Source organism: Acomys russatus, chromosome 22 (assembly GCF_903995435.1).
Source record: "Acomys russatus chromosome 22, mAcoRus1.1, whole genome shotgun sequence".
NCBI lineage: Eukaryota > Metazoa > Chordata > Mammalia > Rodentia > Muridae > Acomys > Acomys russatus.
Window position 1 is genome coordinate 53,802,882 of NC_067158.1, and position 13,901 is coordinate 53,816,782.

A 13,901-nucleotide genomic window follows, 5' to 3' on the forward strand; every position below is an offset into this window, starting at 1 on the left:
AGGAGGAGAGAGAGAAGGAGAAAGAAGGTGGCGCCACGGTGGGTGAGGTGGAGGAGAAGCACAGGGCGAGGGTGGATGGAGGAGTTGGCCCAGATGAAGAACTTTAGCAAGTATTTGGGATTATGGATGGGAGGTAACTCTGTAGAAATTACTAGAAGCTGATGGCATGGGATTGGGGCAAGGAGATATCGGAGGTAGTTAAGGGAATTAATATCTGCCCTGCCCCAGGTGAACCAAGGCTATTTTAAGATATAACAGGTGTTGGTGTTTGTGTTGGTTGATAACGGGTTAGAAAATACCACGGTAATACTAATTAGCCTAATAATAAACATTTATGAGGCCATACTTCTAAAATAACCACAAGGTGGACGGGAAGGGGAGTGCAGGTCCCAGCAGTAGCTGCAGAGCCATCAGCAGTTTCATAGCTGCTGGCGGGTGGCTAGTCTCTTTTCTTTCAGGGTGTGACCACTTGCATTGCGGCTAACACTCTAGCAGATGAGCTCACACTCACATGAGTATGGGCAGCACACATTAGACTTCGTACTGGTTTTTTTAATTTAAAACAATTTTCTTCATAAAATATATTTTGATCATTTTTCCCTCTCCTAACTGGCCCCAGATCCTTCACACCACCCTACCAACTCAATGTGTTCTTTTTCTCTCTCTCAAAATTAGGAATAAAAAACAAGAGGACCTGCAGTTGAGGAAGGTCTAGGGTGCTAAAGGGGGAGGATGAAGGGGTAGATATGATTCAAATGCTCTGTTGTTTAAATTGTATATATATAAGTAGCAGGCATGGTAGCGCACGCCTTTAATCCCAGTACTCAGGAAGCAGATGCAGGTGGAGCTCTGAATTTGAGGCCAGCCTGGTCTACGGAGTGAATTCCAAGACAGCTGGCCTCGAACTCACAGAGGACCCAGGTTCAATTCCCAGCACCCACATGAGAGCTCACACTGTCTGTAATTTTATGATCTGACACCCTCACACAGACATACATTCAGGCAAAACACCTATGCACATAAAATAAAAAATAAATGTCTTTTTAAAAATATAAAACAAGGGCTGGAGAGATAGCTCAGAGGTTAAGAGCACTGACTGCTCCTCCAGAGGTCCTGAGTTCAATTCCCAGCAACCACATGGCGGTTCACAACCATCTATAATGTGATCTGATGCCCTCTTCTGGCCTGCAGGTGTACATGCATACAGACCATTGTATAAACAATAAATAAATAAAGCTTTTAAAAAAGTTGATGGGGGGGGGGGGAGTAGGGCTGGAGAGATGGCTCAGTGGTTAAGAGTACTGGCTGCTCTTCCAGAGGTCCTGAGTTCAATTCCCAGCACCCACATGACAGCACACAACTGTCTGTAGCTCCAATATCTGACACCCTCACACGGACACATTTGCAGGCAAAACACCAATGCATATAAAATAAAAATAAAAAATTATTTTTAAAAAAGTGGATTAAAAAAAAAGTTGATAGGGTTAAACAAAAAATGTCAAGTTTCTGTACAGCAAAAGAACACAGAGAATCCCTGTCTTTAAAAAAAAAAAAAAGCCAGGCATGGTGGCGCACGCCTTTAATCCCAGCACTTGGGAGGCATAGGCAGTCGGATCATTGTGAGTTCGAGGCCAACCTGGTCTACAAAGTGAGTCCAGGACAGCCAAGGCTACACAGAGAAACCCTGTCTCAAAAAACCAAAACCAAAACCAAAACCAACCAAACAAAAAAGAGGGCTGTAGAGATAGCTCAGAGGGTAAAAGCACTGACTATTCTTCCAGAGGTCCGGAGTTCAATTCCTACCAACCACATGATGGCTCCTGACCATCTGTGATCTGATGCCCTCTTCTGGCCTGTAGATGCATATGCAGGCAGAGCACTATATACATAATAACAAATAAATATTTTTTAAAATGAAAGAAAGAAAAAGAAGCAATCAAATGAAGAACAGCCTAAAGAATGAAAAAAAAAAAAAAAACTGCTGGGAGTTGGGAGCTGGAGAGATGGCTCACAGTTTAAGAGCACTGACTGCTCTTCCAGAGGTCCTGAGTTCAATTCCCAGCAACCACATGGTGGCTCACAAATCATCTATAATGTGATCTGATGTGCTCTTCTGGTGTGCAGGCATACATGCAGGTAGAGCAGCGTATACATAATAATAAATAAATCAATTTAAAAACAAAAAAATTGCTAGGTAAAAATCTGCAAGAACCAGGTAGTGGTGGCGCACACCTTTAATCCCAGCCCTCAGGAGGAAGAGGCAGGTGGATCACTGTGAGTTCGAGGCCAGCCTGGTCTACAAAACAAGTCCAGGATAGCCAAGGCTACACAGAGAAACCCTGTCTTGAAAAAAAAAAAAAAAAAAAAAAAACCCTCAAGAAGATTGTATCTAAAATTAAATGTAAAGATTTGAAAGCCTAACAAGAAATAAGACTATTTAATAAATAGGGAAATCCAGTGAAGAGGTTATTCTCAAAATATGAAATACAAATGGCCAATAAGCCAGGTGGTGGTGGCACACACCTTTAATCCCAGTACTCAGGCAGAGGCAGGCAGATCTCTGTGAGTTCGAGGCCAGCCTGGTGTACAAAGTGAGTCCAGTCAAGAAACCCTGTCTTGAAAAACCAAACCAAACCAAACAAAAACAAAAACAAAAACCGGTTTCTGTTAGGATTCAGAACCTGGACAAGTGGCTGAGGTGTCTATTTGACCCAGCTGGACCTGGCCTCCAGGTTCTCACAGCATCCCTCAGTCCCTATTTGACCTTTCCAGCTGCCCCAATAAGCCTGACTTTATTTTATTTTAATAAGTTTTATTTAATAAGTTTTATTTAAAATAATATACCCAATATATCATCATTTTAAGACAGTAGTTGGTGAGAGTATTTTACATGGCTTTTATGGAAATCCAGGGTGTATTTCACAGTCACAGTACATGAAAGAGGGCACAAAAGTCACTAGTAGCCCTGGGCTGCAGTGTCAGCTGTGCAGCTGCAGCCCTTGTTTTTTGTTTTGTTTTGTTTTGTTTTTTGTTGTTCTTGGCTGTCCTGGACTCACTTTGTAGGCCAGGCTGGCCTTGAACTCACAGAGATCCACCTGTGTGTGCTTCTCAAGTGCTGGGATTAAAGGCGTGCGCTGCTACCACCTCCACCAGCTTCTGTCTTTATTCTTAATTTGGCTTGAATTGGCTCATTTTGTCGGTGGAAAATACCTATCGTTCTCTATGTACAATGGCCACGTGTCCTGTAACACACAGAGGCATATCTGGGCTTGATAAAGATGACGTCACCTACGGCTTCACTTCATACAGATAATGCCTTAGGCTGAACTGCAGTGTTTGGTAGGCGGCAGAACCAGTGCAGTTAGCACACCAGAACACAGTGCCGACGAGAACAGGAGGTCGACACGTGCTGGGCAGTTCTGGGTAAAATACTCCCAACGGAAAGTGACCAGTTTCTTTCTTGGCTAATGGCTAATAGCCTTTTCCTTTCCAGACACCAGAGATGTTAGAAGTGCCGAGGTCAAAAGTGTCTCTGGTTTCCCCATGGCCACAGGCTAGAGGCCGGGGTGGGGCCTGGTCTCCCCTTTCCCTCTTCCCTGTAGGAATACTTCAGTGAAAACCAGAAGGAGCCCATGGCCGAGACAATGAGGACTGAACACTGCCTGCTCATCCTGCTCCTCAAGTGCTCTGCTGCTGGAGACCCTCCTGTCCTGCAACACTCCTGCCTCCTTTCTCACTCAGAAGGCAGAGGCAGGCGGATCTCTGTGAGTTCAGGGACAGCCTGGTCCACATACAGAGTTCCAGGCCAGTCAGGACAACATAGTAAGACCCTGTCTCAGCTAAGCATGGTGGCACTCGCTTTTAATCCCGGCACTCAGGAAGCAGAGGCAGGCAGATTGATGTGAGTTAGAGGCCAGCACAGTCAAGGCTACACAGAGAAACCCTGTCTCAAAAACAAACAAACAAGATCCTGTCTCAAATAAATAAATCTTTGATGCCCAATCTTCATTGCCAACTGGACTAGATTAGAGTTATCATGGAAACACAACACACGTGTTTCTCTGAGGGTATTTCCTGAAATGTTTTACTGAAGAGGGATGACCCTCCCTGAGGGTGAGTGGAACCATTCTGTGGCTAGGAATCCAAGACTGAATCCAAAGGAGACAGCAAACTGCACTAGCCTTCATCTCCCTCAGCTCCCTGACTGCTGATGTCATGTGACCAGTTGCCTCACACCCTCACTGCCCTGTGTTTCCTGAGATGAGGGACTGTACCCTGAGCCAAAATAAACAATTTCTAAGATATTTTATCACAGTCTTGTTATGTAAAGTGTAATGCCAGGCCTGAAAGTTAGTATTAGTAATTAAGGTTCAAATAAAAGAAGCCTGCTTGCAGCTGGGTATGGTGGCACATGCCTTTAATCCCAGCACTCGGGAGGCAGAGGCAGGTGGACCGCTGTGAGTTCAAGGCCAGCCTGGTCTACAAAGCAAGTCCAGGACAGCCAAGGCTACACAGAGAAACCCTGTCTCAAACAAAACAAACACATTGCTTTTAGGTCCTTGAAGAATAATATAACATTTTGTTTATTCAGTTTTCATCACTGTTTGGGTTTTGATTTTCAAGACAAGATTTCTCTGTAACAGCTGAGGCTCTTCTGTACTGGCTCTTGGACCAGGCTAGCTTCCAGTCCACAGAGAGCCGCCTGCCTGCCTCTTCCTCTGCCTCTCAAGTGCTGGAATCAAAGGCGTGGGCCTCCAAGTCAGGTTTATGGTCTACTGTGTAAATAGACTATATTTTAGAGTAGTTTTAGGTTCACAGCAAAGTTAACTGAAAGTTGCAGAGTCCTGTCCACTCCTCATCACAGTCTACCCTAGTGTGACACATTTGTGTCAAAATTAACATGCCATTATCAGTCGAGCTCAGGCTTCTACTTTTGCCTTATTTATTTACTTTTCCTTGGCCTCATTTAAACTTACTTACCTGTTTACTCCTGAAAAATAGTGTTTACAGGTAGGCAGTGGTTGTGTACGCCTTTAATCCCAGCACTTGGGAGAAAGAGGCAGGTGGATCATTGTGAGTTTGAGGACAGCCTGGTCTACAAGAGTCCAGAACAGTCAGGGCTATACAAAGAAACCCTGACTCAAAAAAAAAAAAAAAATCTGATCTTTGGAACTGGAGGTACGGATGGTGTAAACCACCATGTGTCTTGGGAACCTAACCTGGGTTCTCTGCAACAGTAATAAGGGCTCTTAACCTTTGAGCCATTTCTCCAGTCCCTAAAAATACTGATTTTTAAACTATGTGTATATGTGCAGGTGAATACAGGTGCTTTAAGGCCAGAGGTGTCAGATTCCCCTGAAGCTAGAGGCAGTTGTAACCCAATGTGGGTGCAAAGGCAGAAAGTCCTACTTGCTAAGTCATCTTTCCAGCCCTGTACATGTTTTAAGATGGCTCTGAAAAGACCATAGGGCTCAAAAAAGTATGACTAAAGGCAAGAGCAGAGAGCTGGTACAGATGCAAAGAGAGGCACTGCAGGTGGTTAGATATTTTGTGTTTAAGCCATTTCCCCTTGTTGTGACATGACCATCACCTCAAGAAGCAGCAGCAGTTGTGGTGACCTATGGAAAACCTTGGCCTGCAGTCCTTTCACCAAAACAGCAGGGGGGAAAGCCCAAGAGCTAAATCTATGTTGATATAATGAGGGGAGTTAAGCTTCTCTTGGAGGAAGAGGGGGAGGCTCATGATGCTCTCAGTCGAGATTTCTGTCACCATGCCCTCCTGCCCATCCAGACCTAGCTGCCTGGGGGCTCGGGTGTGTGACAGAGAGTAATAGGAGGGATGAGACCGTCAGTGATGCAGCTGCCGCAGAGTCACTCATGTCCCTCTAGTAACCCCAAGGACACATGTGCTCACCAAGATAGACTTGCATGAAATCCTTTCTTTGGTCTGTCAGCATCTTTGTTTGTTTGTTTGTTTGTTTTTTCGAGACAAGGTTTCTCTGTGTAGTCTTGGCTGTCCTGGACTCACTTTGTAGACCAGGCTGGCCTTGAACTCACAGCAATCTGCCTGCCTCTGCCTCCCGAGTGCTGGGATTAAAGGATTAAAGGTTTGCACTACCATGCCAGACCTTGTTCTTTTTATTTATTTATTTATTTATTTATTTATTTATTTATTTATTTATAAGATCTATTTATTTATTATGTACATAGTGTTCTGCCTGCATGTACACCTGCAGGCCAGAAGAGGGCACCAGATCACATTATAGATGGGAATTGAACTCAGGACCTTAGGAAGAGTAGTAAGTGCTCTTAACCTCTGAGTCATCTTTGTAGCCAGTCTGTCAGCATTTTATCTGGGGTAAATAGACATATCTTTCCCTCCTCCATAAATGTTACACAATAAATCTTAACATAAAAATTCAGTTACAGAGGCCGGACAGTGGTGGTTGTGTATACCTTTAATGCCATCCCAGCACTCTGGAGGCAGAGGCAGGTGGATTTCTGTGAGTCCAGGACAGGCAAGGCTACCACAGAGAAACAGTGCCTTGAAAAACCAAAAAAAAAAAAAAAAAAAAAAAAAAAAAAAAAAAAAAAAAGGGGGGGGGCTGGAGAGATGGCTCAGAGGTTAAGAGTACTGACTGCTCTTCCAAAGGTCATGAGTTCAATTCCCGACAACCACATGTTGGCTCATAACCATCTATAACAAGATCTGTATACATAATAAATAAATAAATAAATATTTTTTAAAAAGCCAGTTGTGGTGGTGGGAGGCAGAGGCAGGGGGATCTCTGAGTTCCAGGCCAGCCTGGTCTACAAAGCGAGTCTAGGACAGCCAGGGTTGTTACACACACACACACACATCAGTTAGAGCTGAAGTTAGACACACAGTTGGTCTGCCGGAATTCTACTTTGAATTCCGGTCAGAAGCATGCAGAAGAAGCATGCTGAAGGCTCAGGACAGATGCTTGTCATTTGACACATAAGCCACATGACATGACGTGGTCTGCTGTTGGGATACCAAGTGCCACTGTTGTTATGTGTGAGGAACTACACGCCATGAAACAGGTCTGGTATCAGGTTTATCTGGGGGGAAGGGAAGGGGGGAGGAGTTAGAGCCTGAGTGAGCCGTGAGGGCAGAGAGAGACATAGACTGAGAGACAGACCAAGAGAAACATACAGAGACAGAATGAGACCAAGAGAGCTGGGGTGGTGGGCAGGGCCTTTTAATCCCAAATGCCTGGCCATGGCCACAGGTGATGATGCTAACCCTTGCCAGGCCCCCGAAGGCCCCTGAAGGCAGGCCAGCTCAATTGTCTGTTACCCCAACAACTGTACCCTGATGTCAGATATTCCTCCTTTATATGAACCATGGGAGGGTTTTTTTGGTGTGTGCGGATCATGATATCAAAATAATATCAGGAAACCCTACATGCTTAAGTGTTCCTAACTTGATAAGTTTGCTAAGTAGTAACACTCTACGAAAATAAGTTATCAGTCTGTGCCTCATGGTTTATATTGGATAGATGGTGGTTGTTTACTTCCACAAACAAATTGTGGAGTCGTTAGGTCTCATCATTTGAACTTAAAATGGAGAATATTTCTGTTTTATAAAGTGGAATCACTCAGAGCAAAGCACAGCCTGAAAGGTACGTAAGAATAGGATATGACTCATTTCGAGGTGCCTAAGGAGAATTTGATGGAGGTCATCTATGTCTACAGGCATTAAAGATGACAAAGGCTAACAGCTGCCAGATTCCTTGGTACTCACATGCTTGACTGACGAACACCAGTGGGATGATGAAAGAGCTACTGGGAGAGTCACTGGACAGGAAATGTGGGCTTTGACATCAACCCTCAGCTGCATCTTCTGTCAGAGCTTCCCATCGGCCACACTTGAAATGGTACCCTGCTTTTAAGGGAGCCCACTGATGCAGAGACTATACCGTAGAACACATGTCCAGCATCTCAGAGCACAGAGCAGACTAGATGAGGGTAGGAGGTGATCTGTGAAAGCAAACGATACAACCAGCTTAGTAAAGTGTATAGTATTCAGGAAGTATCTGTGTTCTAAATGAATGGTAAATAACTGGCATAATTACAATCCTGAGTAAGTGCAAACTCGTTGTGACCGTCATTTAACGGTAAGCTCTCATACTGGCCTTTGAGGTGAACCTAGTGGCTTCTCTGTGATTCCAGGCTCTGAAACAAAGCACTCTGCTGTAGAGAAGGGAAAGGAATTAACAAACTCAGCATCTGCAGTGGGATGCCCTGCAGGGGCCTAACTAGAAAGGTGGTTCCAGGGAGATCTGTGAAGGCCTCATTAGTTATGTAAACAGAAAAATTCAGAGATCTCATTACTATTATTTTGAGACATGTAGACCAGGGTGGCCTCAAATTCACAGTGATCCATCTGTCTCTGCTTCCTGAGTGCTGGGATTAACAATGGTCACCATCATGCTATTTATTTGTTTGCTTATGGTTTTTCGCTTTTGTTTTGTTTTGTTTTGTGGAGACATGGTTTCTCAGTTACACAGAGCTCTGACTGTCCTGGACTCTTTGTAGATCAAGCTGGCCTCCAACTCACAGTGATCCACCTGCCTCTACCTCCTGAGTGCTGGGATTAATGGTATGAGCCACCATGCCTGGCCTTGTTTATGGTTTTTCAAGACAGGATTTCTCTGTTGCTCTGGCTGTCCTGGAATTCATTTTGCCTACGAGGCTGGCCTGGTCTGCCCGTGCCTCCTAAGGGCTAGGACTAAAAGTGTGTGCCCTATGCGCTGTTCTGCCTGCCTTGATTCTTACATGGGTGGTCTCCTAAAGCACTGGCTGTTAACGTCAGTTCACTGACTTACAAACATCTTCCAAGTGCTATTATGTTTCTTTGCAACATACCATCTCCAATTTTAATTAAATTTCATCAGAAACACTTGGTAGGTAGATACATTTTCTTCCCCCACCCCCCCCCCCCCCCCCCCCCGACAAGGTTTCTCTGTGTAGCCTTGGCTGTCCCGGACTTGTTTTGTAGACCAGGCTGGCCTCCAACTCACAGGGATCTGCCTGCCTCTGCCTCAAGTGCTGGGATTAAAGGCATGTGCCACCATGCCTGACTTTGTGTGTGTGTGTGTGTGTGTGTGTGTGAGATGTTGGTAATCAAACCCAGGGAACTGTAAAAGTAACTTTTATTCTCCTGGTTCAATTATTGTCTTGGAGGATTACTGCCTGCTTCTACTAACCTAGGCCTAGTCCTGAAAGCTTCTGACATAGGCCTAGAATGTTTTCAGTCTCTGAGACTTACTGCTTAATGAGCTCACCCTTTCTTTTCTTTTTTTTCCCCTTGGTTTTTGGAGACAGGGTTTCTCTGTGTAGCCTTGGCTGTCCTGGACTCACTTTGTAGACCAGGCTGGCCTCAGATCTGTGCCTCCATCTGCCTCTCCCTCCCCAGTGCTGGGATCAAAGATGGGCACCACCATGCCTGGCTTTGTGAGCTCACCCTTTCTTGTTCTGAGATCTGGGCGGGCTGGTTCAACTCAGCTGTTCTGGCTCAAACTCCTCTCCCAGCTGGTTTATTCACTCTGGCTTTTCTTTGGGCTGCTGAATTGCTCTGTTTGGGCTCAAACTAACTCACCAATCTTTTCTGTTTGTTTGTTTTGAGACAAGGTTTCTCTGTGTAGCCTTGGCAATCCTGGACTTGCTTTCTACACCAGACTGGCTTAGACAGAGATCTCCCTGCGTTTACCTCCCTATATCCTGGGATTATAGGTTCATGTCACCACATCCGGCTCAGCAGTCTTTTCTAATCTTCTGGCTCCTTCTCACCCCCTGACTTGTTCTTTTTTCACCTGTGTCTAGGTTGCTCTCTCATTCAACCTCTTTGTAAAACTCTCCTGGTAAAACTTCCTCCTCTCTCTCTCTGCATTGACCCCTTAAGTAGCTTCCCTCGCTCTCTCCTCATGAGAGCTGGGCATATCCTATTCTGTCAAATCTTTCTGATTCATCACTTTTCCTGCCATGCAATTAAACATCACTTTCAAACATGGGTGCTAACTTTACCTTCCTCGTTTGGGATTGAAGTCCTGTACAATCACGCCTGGACCTAAACTTTTCTTTACCTGATACTTGTTCTATACCGGGCTGGCCTGGAACTCAGATCTGCTTGCTGCTGTCTCCTGGATTAAAGGTGTGCTTGTATTCCAGCTGGATCACACAGACCTAGAAGGTCTTTGGATGTGATCTCTTGCCAGAGCAGCCATGTTCTGAATTAAAATTCCCTATGGGGAGCTATGCATACCGGGAAAGTACTGTACCACGGAGCTATATCTCAATCTCCCTGTTCCTTTTAGACTAAGCAGCTACTAAATAACCCAGTCTACATAATATATAGCATGCTCAGTCATTATTTCAGGAAAAACTGCGTTCCGTGAATAAAGTGGCTTTTAATTCACAACTCAATCATGAAAATACTTTTCCATAGATTTTACTAAAGTACCACTTTCCCATTTAATCACAGAGAAGATTAAGAAAACAATTTGCAGGCAGCTGTGGGGTTACATGCCTAAAGTTCCTGTATGCAGGAGGTCACAAGTTGGAGGGCAGCTTGTATTACACGTTGAGACCCTGCCTCAAATAAGCCAGACTCTACGCTAATGCATTAGGATATAGGGTGAACATCCACGTTTCTATTTGTGTGTGTATGTATGTGTGTATGTGTGTGTGTGTGTTTGTGTATGTGTTCTGTGTGTGTATGTGTGTATAAATGTCAAGGGCATGTGTGGGAGTCAGACAAATAGCAGGAGTCAGCTCTTCTGTACCATGTGAGTTCTGGGATAGAACTCAATTGTCAGGCTCAGCACTCACTGGTAATACGTATTTTTCTTTCCCCAAATACTTACTTTGTTTCTCGAAGATGGCTACCATTGTTCAGTTGCTTACATATTTTTCCAGCACTATTTAAAGATTCACAAATATTACATATACAAATGTATTACATACTTTTTATTATAGCTTGGACATAATGTATCTCCCTGGAAATATTCATGCTTTGAAGACTTGGCCCCCAATTAGTGGATCAAATCACTGACAGGCAGTCGGATCATGAGGGCTCTAACATAATCAATATATTGACTTAACTCGGGGCTCACAACGTCATAACATTACGGATGAGTTGATAGACATTTTTGAAGACGATGCTAAAGGAAGCCGTTTACTAGGGCCGGATCTAGGGGCTGGGGAGATGGTTCAGTGGGTAAAATTACTTGTTGCTGTAGAAATATCATATATAATGTCTTTTTAAATCGAATACTATAAAACTTGTGTTTACCACAAAGAATTCAAGTGCTTTTTATCCCCTCCTGCACCTTCTAAGATTTTTTATGCAAATAAAATAATCCCCCCTTTGCCAGGCGTGGTGGCACACGCCTTTAATCCCAGCACTCGGGAGGCAGAGGTAGGCGGATCGCTGTGAGTTCGAGGCCAGCCTGGTCTACAAAGCGAGTCCAGGATGGCCAAGGCTACACAGAGAAACCCTGTCTTGAAAAACCAAAAAAAAAAAAAAATCCCCCCTTTGTTTACACGAAAGTTGAAGGCTTGAGGTGGTTCCAGGGATTTGGTGGCCTGTAGCAGTGTGGCCCCTCCCCTCTGCTTCATTCCGTCTGCACCAATTCCTTCATATTAGTTAAACTAAGAACGGGGAGTGGGGCCTCAGCCGACTAATGAGGAAAAGACACAGACACCTCCTGAGAGTAAGAGCCGAGTGCACCTCTGTCTCAGTGTGTTCAAGCTTCTGAGTGCACCTTATTGGTCAGGAGTGAAGTCTGTCTATTCGGACCCTTCAGTTGATTCTGTTTTCAACCTGAACTCTACACTGCCAGGCTGATGACCTGAGTTCAGTCCTTTGACCCATATGGTAGAAGTGGAGAACTGACTCCCCAAATTGTCCTTGACCTCCACAGGTATGCTGTGGCTGACACACACACACACACACACACACACACACACACACACACACACACCCTAAGTTCTTTCTTGTGGAATAATTTCAAAAAATTTTTTTGAGTGAAGGTCTTGATATTATTGAGGCCACTTTCTGTTTTTCTTTTTCTTTTTTTTTCTTGGGAGGCAGAGGCAGAAGGATTTCTGAGTTTGACACCAGCCTGGTCTACAGAGTGAGTTCCAGAACAGCCAGGGCTACACAGAGAAACCTTGTTTCGAAAAACCAAAACCCAGGGGGCTAGAAAGATGGTGCAGCAGTTAAGAGCACTGGCTGCTCTTCCAGAAGACCCAGGTTCAATTCTCAGCACCCACATGGCACACACAACTATCTGTAACTCCATTCCAGAGAAACACACACACACACACACACACACACACACACACACACACACGGGCAAAACAGGAATGCCCATAAAATAAAAATAAATTTAAACAAACAAGAAGAGCACTGTCTTTAATCCTACCATTCAGGAGGCAGAGGTAGGTGGCTCTTTTCTGAGGCCAATCTGGTCTACCATTGACTTCTGGGCCTGCCAAAGCTACAGTGAGACCCTGTCTCAAAAGCCAAAAACAAACAAACAAACAAAAAACCCAAGGCAGGCAAGAGAAGGGAAAAAATAAAGGGCATTTACGGTGATATGGAGGTCAGACACACAGAGAATAAATAGCCATACCATGGGAAACCTTAGAGTAAGGAAGCCCAAAATGTTGAAAGGGTATTAAGGAAAACCATGCTTAGCAAACAGAGAGAAATAAAATCACCCCCCCCCACCCTTTTTTTTGGTTGGTTTTTCAAGACAAGGTTTCAATGTGTAATAGTCCTGGCTGTCCTGGACTCACTACATATACCAGGCTGGCCTTGAACTCACAAAGGTTCACCAGCCTATGCCTCCCAAGTGGCGGGATTAAAGGCGTGTGCTAACAAAGCTGGCTAAAATTACACTTTTCTGAGTGATTTGGAAAAGTGGGCAGACTTACAACCCTGCATAGCTGCCACTCAGCTCCTAAGCTACTGCACTAGGGGTGGAGATTCTGGGAAGGAAAAGCACAGTGTCTCATTAGAGAACTAATCAGTCCCACCTATCTCTTTAATAAGGCTTAAGGTGGTCCCTTAGCCAAAGTTGCTGAACCAGCCCAGCTGGAATGTCAAGCCTCAACCACAAGTTGTTTTTTTTTTTTTTTTCCCCTCCTCTAGGCTAATCTCAAACTCCCCTGCCCTAGCTTCCTGAGAAGCTGAGGTTAAGGGAGAGAGCCATCATGCCCAGTTTAGAATTATTTACAGACAAGTTGCAAAGATAGCAGAGATTTATACATACTCTGTGCTCACCTTCTGTTAATGTGAGATTGTAAATTACAGGGTGCCTTGCCAAGACTAAGCAATTAACACTGACATAACAGCACCCAGGAAATTATTCAGACTCCACTAGTTATTTTCTTTTGGTTTTCTAGAATGTTAATAGAATGAATTCCAAAAGTGGGATTGCAGCTAATGATTACCTGCATTGAAAAACTCACAAACAAGCCAAGGTGGTGGTGGCACACGCCTTTAATCCCAGCACTTGGGAGGCAGAGGCAGGTGGATCTCTGAGTTCGAGCCCAGCTTGATCTTCAAAGTGAGTTCAGGACAGCCAAGGCTACACAGATAAACCTTGTTTAGAAACAGAGAGATGGTTCAGTGTTTAAGAGCATTGGCTGCCTTTCCAGAAGGCCGCGTTCAATTCTCAGCACCCACATGGCACCTTTCATCTGCCTGTAGCTCCAGTTCCAAGGGGACCCAACACCTTCACACAGGCATACATGCAGGCAAAACACCAATGCCCATAAAAATAAATTAATTTTATAAAAAAAAAACAAACCCCAAAACCCAAAAAACCCTCACAAACCCGAGCCTGGGGTAGTGGTGTCTATCTTTAG